This window comes from Marmota flaviventris, chromosome 8 (assembly GCF_047511675.1).
Source record: "Marmota flaviventris isolate mMarFla1 chromosome 8, mMarFla1.hap1, whole genome shotgun sequence".
Classification (NCBI taxonomy): Eukaryota; Metazoa; Chordata; class Mammalia; order Rodentia; family Sciuridae; genus Marmota; species Marmota flaviventris.
This window is the reverse complement of record NC_092505.1, coordinates 71,480,881-71,488,457: the sequence shown is the minus strand read 5'-3', so window position 1 is coordinate 71,488,457 and position 7,577 is coordinate 71,480,881. Positions and strand designations below refer to the sequence as shown.

The following is a 7,577-nucleotide window of genomic DNA, read 5'->3' as shown; positions in this document are numbered from 1 at the left end:
ATCTTATCCTCTCTTCATATCCACTTTCTCTGTTTATCCTGACCTGAAATTTTTATGAAGTTCCAGTTTGAAGCTTCACTAAAACAAAGACTGGCAGTAATGCTGAATCCTATCATGCTGTATTACAGATAAGTTAGGTAGAAAAATGGTCATAAGGGAGTAAAGTAAGAAGAACTCATATTTGAGAAAGATACTCTGAATAACATTTCTAACCGGAAGACCCAGAATGGAAAAGTCAAACCTAAATAAGTGTGCATATGTATATGGAAAGAGAGAGAGAGAAGACAAAGAGAGTTTGGGAGAAGGTTGAGAGACAGAATCAGGAAGGGTGAATGTAGAAAAGTATGCTTCAAATAGACTTGATCTAGAAGGTCAAACTGAAAGCACAACTAGTGACAGACAATAACTGCAGTCATGAACCTCATTACCTTAGTAGTTGAGAAAAATGTTCAAAAACACAAAAAAGTATTTTATGTGCTAGAAAAAAATTGCAAAAGTTAATAAATTTAGGATTTGTGCCTATTAACAAATATAGATATATACAAACACTTTGATTCAAAAAATTTAGAAAAAAAAGTTTAAATGTATATAAAAATAATGAAGCATATGTAGAACTCAGTGATTCAATAAGATGACTGTGTAAATCAAACAAAAAGAGCTTTATGTCTCTTTGTTTGTCTGTCTCATATATACTTTAAAAGTGTATTTCTAGTAAATGGACACAATGCCTTCATTTCATTTTTATGTCAACCTGGGGCTCGAACCCATTGCCTCACATGTACCAGGCACACAATCTACCAACTGAGCCACAACCCAAGCCTATTTGATGTAATAATTGTTAACAAGTGTTATCCTGTAAGAAAAAAGTTAGTGTAATTGTCTAAATGTCAAAAATTACTTTCAGCCATGAAACAATAAATTTCATTCATTGTAAGAAAATAAATTAGTATATATAAAAATTTAATAAAGCCAGGTGCAATGGTGCACATCTGTAATTCCAGCAACTTGGGAGGCTAGGACAGGACAATCACAAGTTCAAGGACAGTCTCAGCAACTTAGTGAGCTCCTCAGCAACTTAGTGAGACACTATTTCAAAATAGAATATAAAAAGAAAAAAATAAAAAACAAAGTAACCAACAAAAAAATGGGGGTATATAGCTCAGTAGTAAAGAAATCCTGGGTTCAATCCAGAGAAACCTACCCCACCCCTGAAATGTATAAGTGTAATGAAAGAATCGATTAATTTCCCGTTACCCATTTCATTGCTGAGGTCATTAAAGCTGGGATGTTGAGAACTCACATAGTTAATAAGTGACTGGTGTAAGATATGAAGTAATCTCCAGTTGTTCCAGAATTAGAAGAGCAAAGTGGTTGATCTGAGCAATTCAGTGAGAGAATAAGCTCTAGCTGCCATTCAAATGTTTTTTAGAAAAAGAAAGCACATCAGTAGACACACTTTGCTGAATCCCTTCCAATTATTGATCACTGTGTTCAAAATGACTTCAAAATGAAATGCCTTGAACTCATTGAACATTTTCTTTTGCTCTGTTTTTTAAAGGTCAGAAGATGAGGAAGTGTTGATGGGAGTGGTCACCTCTGTTCCATTTGGCATCAACTGGGATCAGCTGATGATGGGAGATCAACTTCTGAGAAGGCATTTTCACCCTAGCACCTTACGTTTCCTGGCTTTTATATCCCTAATGTGGCCTCCCATCATCTAGGTCCCTCCACTTAAGTTGGGTGTGGGTAGCTGCACTTAATATATGGTGACTACTTTACAACAGCCAGGAAATGGACACATCCAGGCCAGTTAAGGGTTATGACCACCACTGTCACAGTGTCCATTCTGCATATTCTACACATCTAGTAATCCCTGGGCCATCAGATACAAGTAAGTACAAGAACATCTTCTACCTCTTGATATGAGAATTGTAAGGACTGGTTTGAAAATGGAGGTATTGTTGTGGCCAACTTGAGAAGACAAGCTGTCACACACTTCAAAACCTAAAATTTCAAGTTGATTTAATTCTAGGTTCTTCAGACATTTAATATATTTACAATCCACAAAGGGACTTCAGCATCTGATTCTCCACAAAAGCTTATTTTAACATCTACTATTAGTAATCCACTCCTAATTTTAAATACTAAGTCTGTTTGGATAAATCAACTTTGAAAGTATAAATGATAAAATATGCACAAAAATTACAAAAAATCAACACATAAGAAAACAATATTAAAAGACTATAACATGAAAAATTAAGAAATTATTGGAAGTAAAAACAAAGTTTTGAATACAGGGATAACTACTGATTAAGAATTACAATCAGAAAGAGCAAGAATTTTGTATTCTAACTAGTACTACTAGAAGTTTGGACTTGAATATAGTGTCAATATAGTGACTTTACTATGATGAGGCCACATGAAGAGGATAGTGCATACAAAGTTCTCATAGAGTGTCTAGCACAAAGTTAATCTGGGACCCCAAATTTTTAGTTATATTTACATATTCACTAGGAAGATGGTCTGATACTTTTCAGTTTTTATGCAATATTATGAATTTCTATATATATATATATATATATATATATATATATATATATATATATATATATATATATATTTGCATCACCTAATCTTTTTTTAATTTGTTCTAATTAGTTATACGTGACAATAAAATGCATTTTGATTCATCAACATTAATGGAAGTTCTCTTTCTTTTGGTTGTACATGATGTAGAATCACATTTGTGGTTCCTCTTATATTAAATTGAGCTCAATCTTAGTACAGAGAGTCAGACTTACATCTTGTCTGTCTTATCAGTGAGGGCCTAACATCTCTAATGAACTCTAGATGTTTTAGTGAAAGTTGTATTATTGTAAAGCATTAACAGAAAATATCATGCGATTTACAAGAAAAATATGAAATGATATTAGCAAGAGTAAAGCCATGTTGACTTTGCATAATAGCTATGATGCATGAAATATAATTTTTATAATCTGAAAACTTTACTTTAGACTTCAATTTGAAAAAAAAAAGTATTTTGGTGGAATGCTCTTGTAAATCTAATAAAATTTAAAAGATTTGTATAAGTGAAAGATATGAATACAACTACTATACCAAGAAGCAAGTAACAGCACCATAGTTACACTGTTGTTCTTATTTTAACCAAGTTTAGTTTTAAAGAAAAATTCAGAATCTGTAGTGTAGTTTAATCCTCTAAGCTAACAGTGATAATTTCAACAGAGTTCTACATATTAAAAATCCTTAGATTAGTTTCTCTCAATAATAAAACTTTACACAAAAATTATCTTGAAAGTTGAGAGCAGATTTACTCCCAACATCACCATGTGTATGTGGGGGCAGAAGATCTTTACTCACAGAAGCCACAGGAAGCAGCCAGTGCCCCCATTCCAGAACCTCTCTGATGTCACACTTGTCGTCATGGCACTCTGGGTACAAATCCAGAAGAGCCATCTGGTGGCTCTCATTTATTTGAGAGCAGGCGATGAGCCAAGATGGTCTCAAAGGTTTTCTCACCTTCACCCAAAATTCCAGCCAGATATGGCTGGCTTTTGCCAAGCCTTTTGGCATCGTTTAATGTGGCAGGAATGGCCACTTTGAGTGTCCTCTTTTTCTCCATCCCGTGAGTATCTCATGCAAGCTACTAGATTTCTTACAAAGAGCTAGAAGGGAAAATAGTGATAGTTAAGAGGCAGGAAGCGGAGAAAGAGGATCAGGAAGAGGAAGAAGGATATATAGTCAGAAGCACAGAGATCTAGAGTGCCTGATGCATTTAGGAACTGGTGGGTAATGCTAGTAACATTTGATGGTGTCTTTGGTGTGTTTCTAGCGTAGATATTTAAAACTGTCCTTAAGGAGTGTGAGTCCTATCTCAGGTAGGCCAGGCCTCATGGGGCATTCTAGGTTGCCCCAGAGTAGAACTTAGTCTGGCTCTGCTTTCAGCTGCCGAGCCTTGGCCCAGAGTGGAGAATGGGCCCTTCCAGTGGCCACTGGGCTCCTTTGTCTCCTCAGTTTCTACAGCCTCATTTGCATGAACATATCAGACCCAGGCATCTTGCACAGAGGTAAGGCCTCAGAACCTGGAGAGGAGGGGGCAGCCCAAGGGCTGAGGCCTATAGGGGTGATTTCTAAAGTGCTCACCCCACCTAGGGCCTCAGAATCCCTTCTCTCAATGTCATCCTTAATTAGGTGCTGGCAACTTATTTCCCAACCAACTGAGGTGTGATAAAACAGAATCCTGGAGGTTTTCCAGTTGCTTTAGAAGACCTAGCAGGCTGGCAAAAGAGGCCAGGCAGGCTCTTCCAAACCTCGCAATTGATACTCTTTCCCATTTCACACATGTCTCCAAGCCCTGATCACTATTCCAAAGGGTGGAGCTCCATAGAGAGCTCTTCTGGCTGGAAACCCCCTTCTCTCTGACTGCCAGCTCATGTGAGTGGTCAGCTTCCTCAACAGGAACCGGGATTCACCTGCCCAACTCCTCCCCACCCTCTTGCTGTCTTGTGATTCTACTGGGCTGCCCCAAGCAGCAGAGTGCTCAAAGGGTCTCCTACCACTACCCAAACTTCTTCCCATGCCAGGCTCTGTGGAGCAGAACCCAGAGGCATCCTATGTGGCACATTTGAACAACAAATGTTTCCCAATGCCATGGTGTGCCAAATGTCATCTCCACCGCCTGCCCCGAACCTACCACTGTGAAAACTGCAACATCTGTGTGGAGGTGAGTACTCATCCTCCCTGTCCACTCACCAACCCATCCCCAGGCACCTAGCCAGGAGAAGGAACCACCCACCATAAGGGGGCCAGGGGTTGGTATGAGACTATCTTCCCACACTGCTAAAAGTAGGTCTGACACACTGTTGGTCACTTACATATGTCATCATCTCTGTGTCTGCACCTGTCCTGAGAGACGGGCCTTGCTTGCACAGGTGTGACATGCAAAGGGCATCCCATCCGTGCTGATCTGGTGGAGCCACGGGGAGGAAAGGCAGTGACTGTCCCATCCCCTGCCTTGCTGATATACCCAAATTTTAGGCCTGCTGCTGCCCTGTTCTGGGGATCTTTGCCTATCCCCCTCTGGGTGTCCCAGTTGGAGGGTTTCCTGGGTTCTCAGTGCTTTTCTTTCGTGTGCACACCCTGCATGGGTTTACAAGAGCACAAGGCTGGCTGGGAAAGGCTGTTTCTTTCATCTTCATCCAGTATCTGAGAAAATAGAGGCCGAGATTTATACTACATCCTGTTCCAAGTGACACTGGGCAGGTCTTATCTCTAAAGACCTCAGTCATGACAGGTGACCTGATGAGCCATGGAGTCCTAACTGTTCTCTAGCAATAGAAATGCTACTTTCTCCCTGGAGATGGGAGCTCAATTGTAGGCCCACGAGCAGGTGGCCTAGAGGGCTAGTTTGTGGGAGGCCTCAGGATTTGGGTGTGCTGGAAGCCAGGCCAGTAGACCCTCAGAGCTGCCCCATCTCCTCTAGGAATTCGACCACCACTGCAGGTGGATAAACAACTGTGTGGGCCACCGCAACATCAGGCTCTACCTGCTGCTTCTCCTCTCATTGTGACTCTACCTGGGTGCCGTGGTGGCTAGCTGTGTGGTATTCCTGGTACACCGGAGGCACATACCCTTCATGGACCGAGCCCTGACGTATCCACGCAGTCCCAAGGGCCCACACTGGAACCAGCTCTGGTGGAGGGGAGGGAGGGGTGGTCAGCCAAGGGGCTGGGTAACTGAAGGGGGGGATGACTGGGCGGGGCTATAGGGAGAAGTCAGTTGGGAGGACCTTTGGTGGACCTCTTGAAGGCTAGTGGGGGTGGGGCAGGCCATGGCCCGTGGAATTGAGAATCCAGAGTGGGGCGCATGTAGTCGGGGAAGAAGGTTGATCTGGGACAGGAAGGACCACAGTGAAGTGGGTGAGGTTGGGCTTAGGTGTAGTAGACTAATGGTCCAGTTCAGAGAGGAAGAGCTGGAGGGTGGGGATAGTTGGGACCGGAAAAAGGAAAGGGGAGGGGTCAATGGAAAGGCGGGGCCAGGGGGGAACTGTCCCCTGGCTTGGCTTCTTAGCCTGTGCACAGCATCATAGTGGCTATACCTTCCGCTGGCTTCCTGCAGCCACTCATCCTGCAGCTGCTCATCAAGGCCAGGGCAGTGAGCACCGCAAGGCGCCCCTATGAGAGCCAGGTAAGGAGACCAAATGTGTGTGCCCTGAAACCAGCTGGCCACCTCTGCCCCTAGGCACTATCTCTGCTTTCTCCACTGCCCTTGGCCCTGATGATGCCCCTGAGTCCTTCCTGACCCACCTCTTAAGATGCAGCCCAGATGTCTCCTCCCCATGGAGCTGGGTGTTCATGCTCCCTCCTGGGTGCATTGCATTGAAAGCCTACTGTGAGCTAGGATGTGTGTTATTTGAGGGACGCATACAGAGGTGAGTAAGTACTACATGCCGTCTCACTGATAAGCAGCTTGCAATCAGAATAACACCAGCTGACACCCAGGAACACTCGAAGAGATGGGGTTGGTCCTGAGTGGTGTAGCAGACAGGAAGAAACTGGGAGTTTGACAAGGCAAGGGCTGTAGAATAGGACATGCCACTCTGTGTGACCTTGGATGGTGTGTGCTTTTGGATTGGCAGAAGGCCAGACTGCATTGCCTGTGAGAGACACACCTGTGCACAAAGGCATGGAAACATGGAAGTAGGGTGTGAAAACAACAATGGAGAAAGGGATCTAATTCAAGCACAGGGTGGCAATGAGCAATGAGGTTAACCCCATGGGGTCAAGATTAGAAAGGCCCAGAAACTCAACCCTGGTAATTAGTTTGGATGAAGTGCAAACCTGGGAGAAATGGTAAAATTTCCTCAAAATGTCATGAGGAATAATTTACAAACCATAAAATTTATCCTTTTAGTCTATAGTTCGGGATTTGGACAAATGCATACCATTGAGTACTCTCCACCATGGTCAATGTTAAACCAGTTTCATTACTCCAGAAAATCCTCTCATCTCTTGTCAATTTCTCTCCCTACATCCTTGTGGGTTTTTGCTTCCCAGAATCATGCATCGGTGCAGTTGTGTGCTTTTTAGTCTGGCTTCATTCATTTAGCACAACACATTTGAGAGTCATCTATGTTGTTGCTCATATCAGTAGTCTGGTTCCTTTTATTTCTGTGTAGTACTGTATGGATGTCTGTTTCCTTTTATTTCTGTGTAGTACTGTATGGGTGCCCTGCTTAGTGTAATACATTTACCATTTGAAGGATTTTTTACATTGTATCTAGTTTGGGGCAGTAGTTTTTCTTTGTGTGTTTCTTTGTTTTTCTACCAGGAATTGAAACCAAGGATGCTTAATCACTGAGCAGCATTCCCAGTCCCCTCTATTTTTTCTTTTTGAATTTTTAAAAAATATTTTGAGGCAGGATCTCTAAGTTGCTTAGGGCCTTGCTAAGTTACCAATGCTAGCTTTAGTCCTTCTGTCTCAACCTCCCAAGACCCTGAGTGTACAGTTTTGGACAACTGTGCCAGATAGTTTGGGGCAGTTCTAAAGAAAGCTGCTAC

At 42.3% G+C, this 7,577-nt stretch overlaps 1 pseudogene; it reads left to right on the top strand.

Annotated features, from left to right (window-relative positions):
• Nucleotides 1-3,515: 3,515 nt before the first annotated feature.
• LOC139706662 (palmitoyltransferase ZDHHC19-like) lies at nt 3,516-7,377 on the top strand (annotated as a pseudogene).
• The last annotated feature ends 200 nt before the right edge of the window (nt 7,378-7,577 follow it).